The sequence below is a fragment of the Aquarana catesbeiana genome, linkage group LG01 (assembly GCF_042186555.1).
Source record: "Aquarana catesbeiana isolate 2022-GZ linkage group LG01, ASM4218655v1, whole genome shotgun sequence".
Lineage (NCBI taxonomy): Eukaryota > Metazoa > Chordata > Amphibia > Anura > Ranidae > Aquarana > Aquarana catesbeiana.
This window is the reverse complement of record NC_133324.1, coordinates 910210470-910223465: the sequence shown is the minus strand read 5'-3', so window position 1 is coordinate 910223465 and position 12996 is coordinate 910210470. Positions and strand designations below refer to the sequence as shown.

The 12996-nt window shown below is 44.5% G+C and overlaps 1 protein-coding gene across 1 annotated transcript in view; it reads right to left on the bottom strand.

Annotated features, from left to right (window-relative positions):
- Nucleotides 1–1256: 1256 nt before the first annotated feature.
- The window catches only part of LOC141120301 (pantothenate kinase 2, mitochondrial-like), a 78360-nt gene continuing 66620 nt past the window's right edge, over nt 1257–12996 (bottom strand). The window contains exon 8 of the mRNA XM_073611002.1: nt 1257–1752. The gene's annotated coding sequence lies outside the window, so the exon portion shown is untranslated. The remainder of the gene's footprint in view (nt 1753–12996) is intronic.

Here is a 12996-nt window from a genome sequence, read left to right as displayed (position 1 = left end):
TCACTGTAAGTTCAACATGGCACCTCATGGGAAAGAACTCTCTGAGGATCTGAAAAAAAGAATTGTTGCTCTACATAAAGATGTCCTAGGCTATAAGAAGATTGCCAAGACCTTGAAACTGAGCTGCAGTACGGTGGCCAAGATAATACAGCGGTTTAACAGGACAGGTTCCACTCAGAACAGGCCTCGCCATGGTCGACCAAAGGAGTTGAGTGCACGTGCTCAGTGTCATATCCAGAGGCTGTGTTTGGGAAATAGACATATGAGTGCTGCCAGCATTGCTGCCGAGGTTGAAGGGGTGGGGGGTCAGTCTGTCAGTGCTCAAACCATACGCCGCACACTACATCAAATTGGTCTGCATGGCTGTCGTCCCAGAAGGAAGCCTCTGCTAAAGATGATGCACAAGAAAGCTCGCAAACAGTTTGCTGAAAACAAGCAGACTAAGGACATGGATTACTGGGACCGTGTCCTGTGGTCTGATGAGACCAAGATAAACTTATTTGGTTCAGATGGAGTCAAGCATGGTGGTGGGAGTGTCATGGTCTGGGGCTGCATGAGTGCACTGGGGAGCTACAGTTCATTGAGGGAACCATGAATGCCAACATGTACTGTGACATATTGAAGCAGAGCATGATCCCCTCCCTTCAGAGACTGGGCTGCAGGGCAGTATTCCAACATAATAACGACCTCAAACACACCTCTAAGACGACCACTGCCTTGCTAAAGAAGCTGAGGGTAAAGGTGATGGACTGGCCAAGCATGTCTCCAGACCTAAACCCTATTGAGCATCTGTGGGGCATCCACAAATGGAAGGTGGAGGAGAGCAAGGTCTCTAACATCCACCAGCTCTGTGATGTCCTCATGGAGGAGTGGAAGAGGAATCCAGTGGCAACCTGTGAAGCTCTGGTGAACTCCATGCCCAAGGGGGTTAAGGCAGTGCTGGAAAACAATGGTGGCCACACAACATAGTGACAATTTAGGCCCAATTTGGACAGTTTCACTTTTTCACAGGGGTGTACTTACGTTTGTTGCCAGTGGTTTAGACATTAATGGCTGTGTGTTGAGTTATTTTGAGGGGACAGCAAATTTACACTGTTATACAAGCTGTACACTCACTACTTTACATTGTAGCAAAGTGTCATTTCTTCAGTGTTGTCACATTATAATAAAATATTTACAAAAATATGAGGGATGTACTCACTTTTGTGAGATACTGTACATCTTAATACGTGAGGTCTTTGCAGTGTTCCTTTTGAAGGCTGTAGAATTTGTAAAAATATTACTAAAATCCGGATCCAAGTACTTCCTGTTGGCTCTATATAAATCATGTATAATAATAATAATGAGTGGCAAGCAAAAAGTATCTTCATAAGGAAAGATACCACTCTTATCACAGGTCTCCTTTATACAATCAAACCCCATTTAACATCTTATCACAAGGAGCTGAATGCCAGGTTATCTAACAGGCTTTGTAGAACATGAGTGTAACACATGTCATAGTCTAATAAAACAACTTCTAGGCGTTGCGGCGGCGATGCGATTTCTTTCACCATAGCCGACACAGCTGGGATTTGTGAGCATTGGTTATGGCGGTGATTACCGCCCGGATCGATGGCCCCTCTCCGCACACGCTGTGACAACATGACGCTGGTGGTGGTCATCTAAAGTCCCAACCTCCCTTTTTTTGTGTTCCTGTGAAAGGGGGACAACGCTGTCATGATGACATCTGCATCATCTAGAATCGCCCAACGCCTAGAGAAGACAAAATAACATGTTACATGACATCAGAAAAGGGTAAATAATTTAAAAATAAAACATACCGTTGGTGTTAGCAAGTCTCAGGAGCAGAAAGGGGTCCTCTGGACGTAAGAGTATGGACCCCCTTAATCCTAACAATCTATGGCCCTTCTCTTTGCTCCTCCTTTTTGTTGAAACTCCTTGAATGTCTTGAACAGATCACCTCACCGAGAATAATAGAGTTGGGCTTTAAAGTGCACTTTCATCTGTCATAAGAGACATGCACAGACTGCCACTGCTGACATCTTTCCAAAAATGCCCGTAGCCTAGCTGTCTCCGGTTGAAATCCTTTGGACATACTGACTCATAGACATAACACTGGTGAGATCAGAACTCCTGATCTACATTTCCCTGTTTCTCATAATCTGATGCAGATGTGCATGGTAGCCAATCAGCTTCTATCTTCAGCTTGTTCAATTAAGCTGTGACTATTAAACCTGGAATATGATTGGTTTCTATGCTGAACTGCACCCGATTTTGCACTCTCCAGTTTTAGTTAATCTCTAAAACATGCACTAGTCACCCCAATACTTAAAAAGCCCTCCCTGGACCCCCCTAATCCTAACAATCTATACCCCATCTCCTTGTTCCTCTTTTTTATCCAAACACCTTGAACGTCTAGTCTACAACAGACCACCTCACCGAGAATAACCTTCTTGATCACCTTCAGTCAGGATCAAGAAGGTTATTCTCGGTGAGGTGGTCTGTTGTAGACTACCTCACCGAGAATAACCTTCTTGATCCTGACTGAAGGTGATCAAGAAGATTATTCTCAGTGAGAATAACCTTCTTGATCACCTTCAGTCAGGATTTCGCCCTCAACACTCCACTGAAACTGCTCTCCTAAAACTCACAAATGATCTTCTAACAGCTAAATCCAATGGGCACTATTCTTTACTCCTACTCCTGGACCTCTCTGCTGCCTTAGGTTGATTGATGGACCAGCCCCTCCTCCTCAAAAGACTCCACGCCTTTGGTCTCCGTGACTGTACTCTTCCAACCACACCTTTAGTGTTACTTACAATTCTACTTCCTCCTCTCCTCTTCCTTTCTCTGCCGGGGTCCCCCAAGGTTCTGTTCTCGGATCTTTCCTACTCTCTATCTACACCTTTTCCCTGGGTCAGGTAATAGCCACCCATGGCTTCCAATACCATCTCTACGCTGACGACACTCAAATTTATTTCTCTACCCCTCAGCCCACTCTTTCAGTCTCCTCGCATATCACTAATTTACTAACAGACATATCAGTATGGATTTCACACAACTTCCTCATACTCAATCTATCCAAAACCAAGCTCATACAGTTTCCTCCCCCACGTGCCTCTTCCCCTGATTTCTTAGTCAAAATCAATGGCACAACTATCAACCTGTCCTCACATGCCAGGGTGCTAGGTGTAATCCTTGACTCTGAACTCTCCTTTCGGCTCCACATCCAATCACTGTACAAATTTTGTCACCTCACCTACTCAACATCTCCAAAATACACCACTTCCTAACCAATGACACCACTAAGCTCCTAGTTCACTCCCTGGTCATCTCTCATCTCGACTACTGCAACTCCCTTCTCACAGGATTACCTTTACACAGGCTATCCCCTGAATGCTGCTACCAGGCTCATCCACCTTACCAACCATTCAGTGTCTACTACCCCTCTCTGCCGATCCCTCCACTGGCTTCTGTTCACCCAATAAATTAAGTTAAAAAAACTAACAACAACTTATGGAGCCAACCACAACTTGGCCCTCAGCTACAACACTAGCCTAGTCTCAAAAAAACATCCTAATCATTCTCTCTGTTCCTCCTAAGACCTCCTGCTCTCTATCTACCTTGACACCTCATACCACGCTCACCTCCAGGACTTTCCAGCCTTCTCCCATCCTTTGGGACTCCCTCCCCAATCTGTGCGACCATCTCCTACTTTGTCCACTTTTAGACAATCCCTGAAAACCCATCTCTTCAGAAAAAAATATTCTGACCCCACCTAATACCTGCAATTTTATTTTCTCCATCAGCTCATCACCCACAGTTATTACCTTTTGTATCCCTTGACCCTCCCTCCTAGATTGTAAGCTCTAATGAACAGAACCCTCTGAATCCTCCTTTATTAAATTGTACTGTAACTGTACTGTCTGGCCTCATGTTGTAAAGCGCTGTGCAAACTGTTGGCTCTATATAAATCATGTATAATAATAATAATGAGTGCCAGGCAAGAAGTATCTTCATAAGGAAAGATACCAGTCTTATCACAGGTCTCCCTTATACAATCAAACCCCATTTAATGTTTTATCACAAGGAGCTGAATGCCAGGTTATCTAACAGGCTTTGTAGAACATGAGCGTAACACATGTCATAGTCTAATAAACAGAAGTCAGACATCAAAACACGGACATCCCATGTGACCATAGCCTGATTCTCTGCTCATCCCATGAGAACTACTTCTGCAATAGGTTATAGGGAAATTAGCCTAGCCAGGGTATAATGAGTCATTGTTGACACTTAGTGACCGATTACGGCATGTGTAATGTGTCTCTTACACTGCATTTACCAATCGATGTAGACAGAGATATGGGAGCTGTCATGATGACTTTTTTTTTTTTTAAGGTTCAAGCTCTGGGGCCGTCATCCTGACCTGGAACAAGTTTGCACCTAGTAAAGTCTTAAAGGTGCCAATGTCCATCCTACATGCTTGTTTCAGGTTGATGGCTCACTATGTAGCATAAGTACCATATTCTGGTCCTCACAAATTTCCATTGGTTATGTGTTGGAGCCTACTGAGGTACCATTGTCGATGGCACCCCAACGCATTAACTCAATGCACCTCTGATGCACATGCATTGCAGTTCACAACACATGGTAACACACTACTACCTAGGTTGCTAGGATGTAGGTGGCTCCTGCCAGCTAGCATCCTCAGTTACTAGGATGCAGGCAGCTCATGCCACCTAGAACCCCCAGTTGCTAGGATGCAGGAGGTAGTGTGTGTGAGGTCAGCTCTTCTAGACTGGAAATTTCACTGTTTAATTTGCTTTCTAATGGGCCCCTCCCAACCCCAGGCTCTATAGCAGCAACATGGTTTGCTTTGGTTATTGTTTCAACACTGCTTTAATGTGTATCTAAAGCCAAACCTATTTTTTTTTTTCATTTTTGGTAGGCTGATGAAGGTTTAGAAATCCTGATGGGTTTTTATTGCTAGTAGAAGAGAGCTGGCAATCAACCAGTTCATCTCAGGATTTTAATGAGTTCATTAATATCCTGAGGTTGACCGATTGAGTACTGGCTCTCTCTTCTACTGGTTGTTGATGGTGTCACCATTAGTCGTGAACTCCAGACAAAGATAAAAGGTGTGGTGCTGGGAGAATTTGTTAGGATATTTTTTTCATTTCTGTCTATGTCCATGCTGGGAAGATTTACCCTCTCTATTTGTACTGGTGACCATTGGGACTGAAAGAGAAGGAAAAATACAACATTTTGAGTTGTCACCAGAATAGGAATGGGGACATCTGTTGCAATATTAACTGCTGATCGGATTTCCTCTTATATCCTATTGTGTCCACAGGACAGGAAGTGAATGTAACTGTTTCCAATGGCAGATGACAAAAAAAGAAATGGGTTTTAAAGCTTAAAGTGGTTGTAAACCCTTAGATATACCCAGTGAAGTGACTGGCCTCAGATGATACACAGAGACATAGGCGTGCGCAGGGGGTGTGCCGGGTGGGCCTGGGCACACCCTAATGCACATTATTCAAATAAATCCTCCTACATAAGTTGTACCGGTTGACCTGCAGTCTTCTCTTCTCTACATCCATTCACAATGCAGAATTTATAAAGCTTGTCTATCACCATTTTTCTCTTGGTATCAGGAAACCTTGTCAGAAAGGACTCATGGTGAGAGCAGAGGAATGAAGTAGCAGACAGAAGTGACACTTAGTACTTTGATACAAGTACACTATTGAGGGATATGCTTCGTTCATATACAGCCACTAGTAAACTTAAAAAATATATAGCAGGGTCTCCAGCAGGTTAATTCCATAATGTGCTAGTATGCAGTGCCGGGACAAGGCTCAGGGCAAAGATGGCAAACTGCACCGAACCCTCCACCCCCAGTGCATGCTGAAAGTGGCAGGGGTATAATTCCTGCCACAGCCGCAAAATCAAATAATTGCGGCTGTGGCATCTATACACCATACTAGTATGGCTTTGTGTTCTATTGAAAAGGTGATTAGCCCCACCTGATTGAGTTTACAAGTTATTTTTAGGAGGGGTGATCCTTTTTCCAACTCAGTGATTCTGTTTTTTGATTTTTTTTTTCTGGCATGTTGGCATTATATTTTCCACTTGAGTGTTACACAGTAAGTTGCACTGAGTAAATACAGCTGGATAAAACAAAAACTGTGCCTGACTTCATTTCAGGCTGAAAAGCAACAAAATGTGATTATTTTAAAGGGGGGGGATTCTTTTCTATACCCACTGTATATGTGTGTGTATATATGTATATATATATATATATATATATATATATATATATATATATATATATATATATATATATATATATATATCATTTTATATATTATAATATATTATTGTTAATATAAGATTTTGTGTTTTAACCTTTCCCCAACTTTGAGCCACCATTATCTGTAGAACGGTGGTCAGTGGTTCATAATGAAACCTCCAAACTACACAGAGTGTGGAATCCAGTCTTGCTCCGGGATATGGGTTTTTGCAGCCCGTCAAGACCGCAGGAACACTTTGTGGTTTTGTATGAAATGATGGAACGTCTGCCAGGCTCGGGGATGTGCGATGCTGGGATTGTTTCCTGTTCCATTGAAGTTTTATGTCGGAGAGTGGCGGTGACCTTGTGTTCTGGAGGAAAGTGATTCACCGCTGGAGAATGTAAACAGGGAGAATAAAAATGGGAAGGTCTTTTTCTTTCTCTCTTCCAGATGTTTTACGGGAAGCTGAGGTCACATGGAAAGGAAAGTGGAAGAGATGAAGCAGGCAGGTTCATTCATATCATTGTCCATTAGCAGCCTGGGCCAAGAATAGAATGGGAAGAGGCAGCGGTGACCCGCCATGCAGGATTCATTCGTCTAACTTCAGTCAAATTATTATTATTATTTTTTTTTTTTAAGCTGAACTCCAGGCAAATAAAAGAAAAACACATTAATCGCTTCAGCCCCCGGAAGATTTTACCCCCTTCCTGACCAGATCACTTTTTGTGATGCGGCACTGTGTCGCTTTAACTGACAATTGTGCGGTCGTGCGACATTGCACCCAAACAAAATTGATGTCCTTTTTTTCCCACGTCCTTTCTTTTGGTGGTATTTGATCACCTCTGTGGTTTATATTTTTTGCGCTATAAGCAAAAAAAGATCTACAATTTTGAAAAAAAATGCATTATTTTTTACTTTTTGCTATAATAAATATCCCCCAAAAATATATAAAAAACTATTTTTTTCCTCAGTTTAGGCCGATATGTATTCTTCTACATATTTTTTGTAAAAAAAATCACAATAAGTGTATATTGATTGGTTTGCGCAAAAGTTATAGCGCCTACAAAATAGGGGATAGTTTTATGGCATTTTTATTATTAACTTTTTTTTTTACTAGTAAGGGCGGCGATTTTCAATTTTTCTCAGGACTGCGACATTATGGAGGACACGACAGACAATTTTGACACATTTTTGGGACCATTTTGCATAAATACAGTGATCAGTGCTATAAAAATGCATTGATTACTCTAAAAATGTCACTGGCAGTGAAGGGGTTAACACTAGGGGGCGATCAAGGGGTTAATGTGTTCCCTAGTGTGTGTTCTAACTGAAGGGGGGAAGGGACTGTGTAGGGGAGATGACAGATCGCTGTTCATACTCTGTATGAACAGACGATCTGTCTGTTCTTCCCTCAGAGAACCGGAAACTGTGTTTACACACACAGATCCCGGTTCTCCGTGTGTCAGCGGCGATCGCGGGAGCCCGGCAGTGATCGTTACCGCTGGGCACTCACATCGGCTTGGGGGGCGAGCGGGGGGGGGGGGCGGCATGAGCGCCCCCTAGTGGCCACAGGGCGAAGCGACCTTACATAATGTCGTTTCGCCCAGCCGCGCCATTCTGCCGCAGTACAATTGCGGCGGATGGTCGGCAAGTGGTTAATGCAGCTCCATGTTCATTAATACATTATTAATTGTATTTTATAAATGCAAGCCGTGTGTTCTGTTCCACGTATATGTATTTTTTTTCTGTGTTGTATTGAACTGCATCAGGTTATTATTGTTCAGTAGTATGCTGACATCTAGTTGCAGTTTTGGGCCACTGCAACACGTTTATTTTTGTGATTTGATATCTCCCTTTGTCCTCCCCCTCCTGCTACAACTGAACTTAACTCCCAAAAGGGAGTTAATTTTGCATTAAAACTCCTATCCTCCGCAGGCAGAATTGCACAAAATTTTTTTTACCTTTTCTATTTTTTACATTTACAGTCTCAGCCCGTCTCCATTCCACTCTAGAACCAGAACGACATGTACATAATCCTGCAACCTCCTGGGATATTTATATCACATCTTCCAAGAAGCTGCAAGATTGTTACACTGAGCGACCGGGGGAAGCTGTCCGAATGGCGGGCGGGGGAGGGGGACTGGCACATTAGAGCAGGCTGCTCACACCTGAAAGAGAAAGCCATTTGAAGACCAAGATGGCATTGCAGGATCCAATGTGTGGCATGCAAACAGACGGATTGCAGAGGGACAATGCTGGATTCGCTGTGCAGCTGAGTATGTGCTTTGCAGAGCACTATAGGTAAGGTGGGGGGGTAGGTGAGAACTGCTTTAAATGCTAGTCAGTTTGGCTATAGCGGGACCCTGCCTCTTTCTTCCTTGTTCCCTGATAAAACCTCCTCTGTACTTTAATTATCTGAAGTAAAATTGTGCTGGATCCAACTTTTTTGTCTTATTGAAGAGTAAAGCCGGCCATAGACAGTTCAAATCTCAGATGGTTCAGCAAGGAGCGGCTGAGATTGGAAACATGTATGGGCAGGCTGATTGTACCCAAGCTGATTGATCAATTTGGGTACAACCAGCCTGTTGGAATTTTCATGCTTGTCCTAGTTTCTCCATGGTTGCAGGAAAGTCTATGGCCGGCTTTAAGCTGCTTGTGGATGTTCCCAAGTCAGCAGGCGATCATACTGTCTGGACAGACTGAGTCTAAGGAGGTATCTCAGTGCATGAAATGGCAGTTAAAATGAAAGAAATCTGCCTTGAGACATTAAAAATGAACAGTGCAGGTTACAGTAATAGCAAAGAAACTGTTGCATTAACCAATCAGATCTTAAAGTGTTACTAAACCCAGTAATATGAAAATAGTTCATCCCCCCCCCCCCCCCCCCCAGTGCCCACAGCTTATAAATCTTCTTTTTACATTAAAATACTGACACTATATACCCTTTTGTATGATCTGTATACCTCGGTTACATGATAAGCTGCAGAGTTTCTTCAGTGCTGAGAGTTCAGGAAGGAGGAGATTTTCACTACAGCCTGTATACACGCCCACATGTGTGATGTCAATATCATGTGACCTGGGTAGCTCTGAAAACAAGGAAATGTTCTCTCCAACATAAAAGACACAACTGAGCATGTACTGAGCATGTGCAGGTCGGCTACTCTGCCTGTGTTAGCTGGCCCTCCCCAGAAAGACAATGCAGGGAGGTGAGGATCTATGCATACAGGATAAAACACAATGCAGAGGATTAACCCCTTAAGTTCCACAGTGAGTATAACAAGCATGCTATGCTGTATATACAGACTGATTTTACTGTTGTGGGTTTTAGTAAGACTTTAAAGTGGTTGTAAACCCTTACAACACACTTTTTGCTATAGGTAAACCTATAATAAGGCTTGCCTGTAGCTACCCTGGATATCTCCTAAACCTGAACGGTTTAGGAGATATCCCCTGTATTTGTGCTTCAGTGAGTGTGCCGTTACCGCGTGGGAGTGTCATCATCATGGCTCCGGCCCATCACAGCGCCTGAGCCCGCAATACCCGAAGTAACTCCAGGAGCGATGTCGGCTGCCAGAGCGGTGTACGAGGGCGGCTGCAGGGGCTTCGATCTCAGGTAAGTAATTCACAATGCTATGCAAACAAGCTCATTATGCCTTTGTCTTGCAGGATTTTTTTCTTTTCTCCTAGGGTTTACAACCACTTTAAGTTGGCAACACCAGTGCCATCTAGCAGGCGTGCAATAACTTATGCTAGAAGGCCTTAAAGTGGTTGTAAACCCTTTACAACCACTTTAACCTACAGGTGAGCCTAGATTAATGCCCCGTACACACGGTCGGATTTTCCGACGGAAAATGTGTGATAGGACCTTGTTGTCGGAAATTCCGACCGTGTGTAGACTCCATCACACATTTTCCATCGGAATTTCCAAAACACAAAGTTTGAGAGCAGGATATAAAATTTTCCGACAACAAAATCCGTTGTCGGAAATTCCGATCGTATGTACACAAATCCGACGGACAAAGTGCCACGCATGCTCTGAATAAATAAAGAGATGAAAGCTATTGGCCACTGCCCCGTTTATAGTCCCGACGTACGCGTTTTACGTCACCGTGTTTAGAACGATCGGATTTTCCGACAACTTTGTGTGACCGTGTGTATGCAAGACAAGTTTGAGCCAACATCCGTCAGAAAAAATCCTAGGATTTTGTTGTCGGAATGTCTGAACAAAGTCCGACCGTGTGTACAGGGCATAAGGCTTACCTGTAGGTGCTTGAAATATCTCCCAGACCTGCACAGTCTAGGAGATATTTGCAAATTGCCCTATGGCGATTTCTTCTGCGCATGCGCCAAAGTTAGAAAGGGCACGAAGTCATGCCGTTAAAGGCGTCTCCCGCGCACATGCGCGGGAGTGACGTCACGCGCTGTCACGAGACTCCGGCCAGTCACAGACCCGGAGTTCGCGGCCCCGGAAGGAAGAGGGGTGAAGAATGGACGCTCGCTACTAGCGAGTAAGACGGGGGCATTGCGGGCTTCTCCTGCAGGTAAGTGTCACATAATGGGCTACTATGCAATGCATAGTAGGCCATTATGCTTTACCTTTGCAGGGAAACAAAGAGGAAGTAACACCCATCAGGATTTACTTCCTCTTTAAGGCAGGTTTTTTTTTACCCTGGCAACACATGATGGATATGATTGGATAAAAGCTCAAAACATAAATATACACTACTGGAAGAAGTGAAAGCAAGAGAAAAGCTATGAAAGCTATGTAGCTGAGAGAAGCCTGCTTTCCCTGCAGTGTGTGTCATTACAACGAACCACCAAAGATACATGCCAAGTCCATCCACCAGTGGTAGCTCTTGTGAGCCCTGGCCTGCCGTCTTTTTTGGGGTCAACGCCAAAGCCAAACTCTGTATAGTACCCAAAATCTCTCTTCTTACTTCTTCAATAACAATTACTGCTTGTATCAGTGACTAGAAAACCTAATTAACCCCTTGGACCCAAGGCTGTGGGAGCCCATCTCTCAATACGTCTATGTACAATGTTTACAATGAAGAGACAAATGTTTTAAACACATCAAAACTGCTTCTTTGAAACTCCTGAGGAAGGAAACATACACTATAGAAAGAACTGAGTCTTTCTATGTTATTCCGAAACATGTAGAGTGTCCTGTGCTGTTTTATTTTCACTCCAGTGAGCTGACCCTTGGGTCTACTGGGATGATCTATTACAGCACTATAGCAGTTAGATCACAATTGATTGTTGTCTCCTCCATCTCTTTGATCTTATATTGATTCTATGTTTGTAGATATTTTGCATATTTTGTAAACAATAAAAACTTTGTGATAATCTTTTTAAACAATACTACTGTATTCTATTTCTGCACCATATAATTATTTCCTGGTGTTGTACTGCCCATAATATCCCCCTTGGGGCACATACCCTCTTTTGGCTTTCTTCTTCTGTGATCCTGGCTCCTCCCTCCTGTTCAGTGCCCCTACAGCAAGAAGCTTGCTGTGGGGGCACCCAAGTTGAGTCACAGCTCCCTGTGTTTATTCAGACACAGAGCCCCGACCTGGCCCCACCCTCTCTCACCCCTGATTGGCTAGCTGATTTTGATTGACAGCAGTGGGAGCCAATGGCGTCTGTGTCTCAGCCAATCAGGAAGGAGAATCTTGAACGGCTGAGACATTCCTGATCATCGCTGGAACTAGATGGACCTCAGGTAAGTATTAGGGAGTCTTCTACACACAGAAGGCTTTTTGTCTTAAAGCAAAGAGTGGAACTTTGCTAGTTGTACTTCGCTTGTCCCAAAAGTGGAACTTCCGCTCGTTGTACTCCCCCCCCCCCCCCGCTGCCACATTTGGCACCTTTCGGGGGGAGGGGGGAGAGGATACCTGTCTTTCAAGGTATCCTGTTTCCACTTCCGGGAGCCTCAGCCGCAGGTGTTGCCAGGCTCCCTCCTCCTCCCTCCTCCTTCCCCTGTCGCCAGGCCAGTAGCAGAGAGGAGCGGAGCCTTGCGCATGCGCAGTAGGGCTCCCAGCATGAAGCCGTAAGGCCGGGTTCCCTTACTCACTATGGAGGCGGCATACACCCGACAGCTGATGGAAACATCAGCTGCGGTGTCGGCATCACTGGACTCCAGGACAGGTAAGTGTCCGATTCTTAAAAGTCAGTATGTGCAGCTGCTGGCTTTTAATTTTTGCAGCAGTGGGCGGACCTCTGCTTTAATGCATAGAATGCATTAAGATAAAAATAAAAAACCTTTTGCCTTTACAACCCCTTTAAAGGGGTTGTAAAGGTAAAAATTTTTTCACCTTAATGCATTCTATGCATTAAGGTGAAAAAACTTTTGACAGTACCGCCGCCCCCAGGCCCCCCGTTTTACTTACCTGACGCCTCGAATCTTCGCTGCTCGTCCTCGTCACCTTCATTGCAGCTCAGCCTGGTTGCTGATTGGCTGCAGTGGATGGATTGAAAGCAGCGCAGCCATTGGCTCGCGCTGCTGTCAATCACATCCGATGACGCGGCGCGCCGGGGGGCGGGGCCGAGTGATACAGCGAGCGGCTATAGCCGCCGGCTGTATCACGGGAGCGCGCCCGCAAGCACTCACCACCATGCGAGGGAGCTCGCATTAAGGTGGTAAATGCTTGCGGGGAGGAGCTGAAACAGCCGCCGAGGGACCCCAGAAGACCAGGTTCGGGGC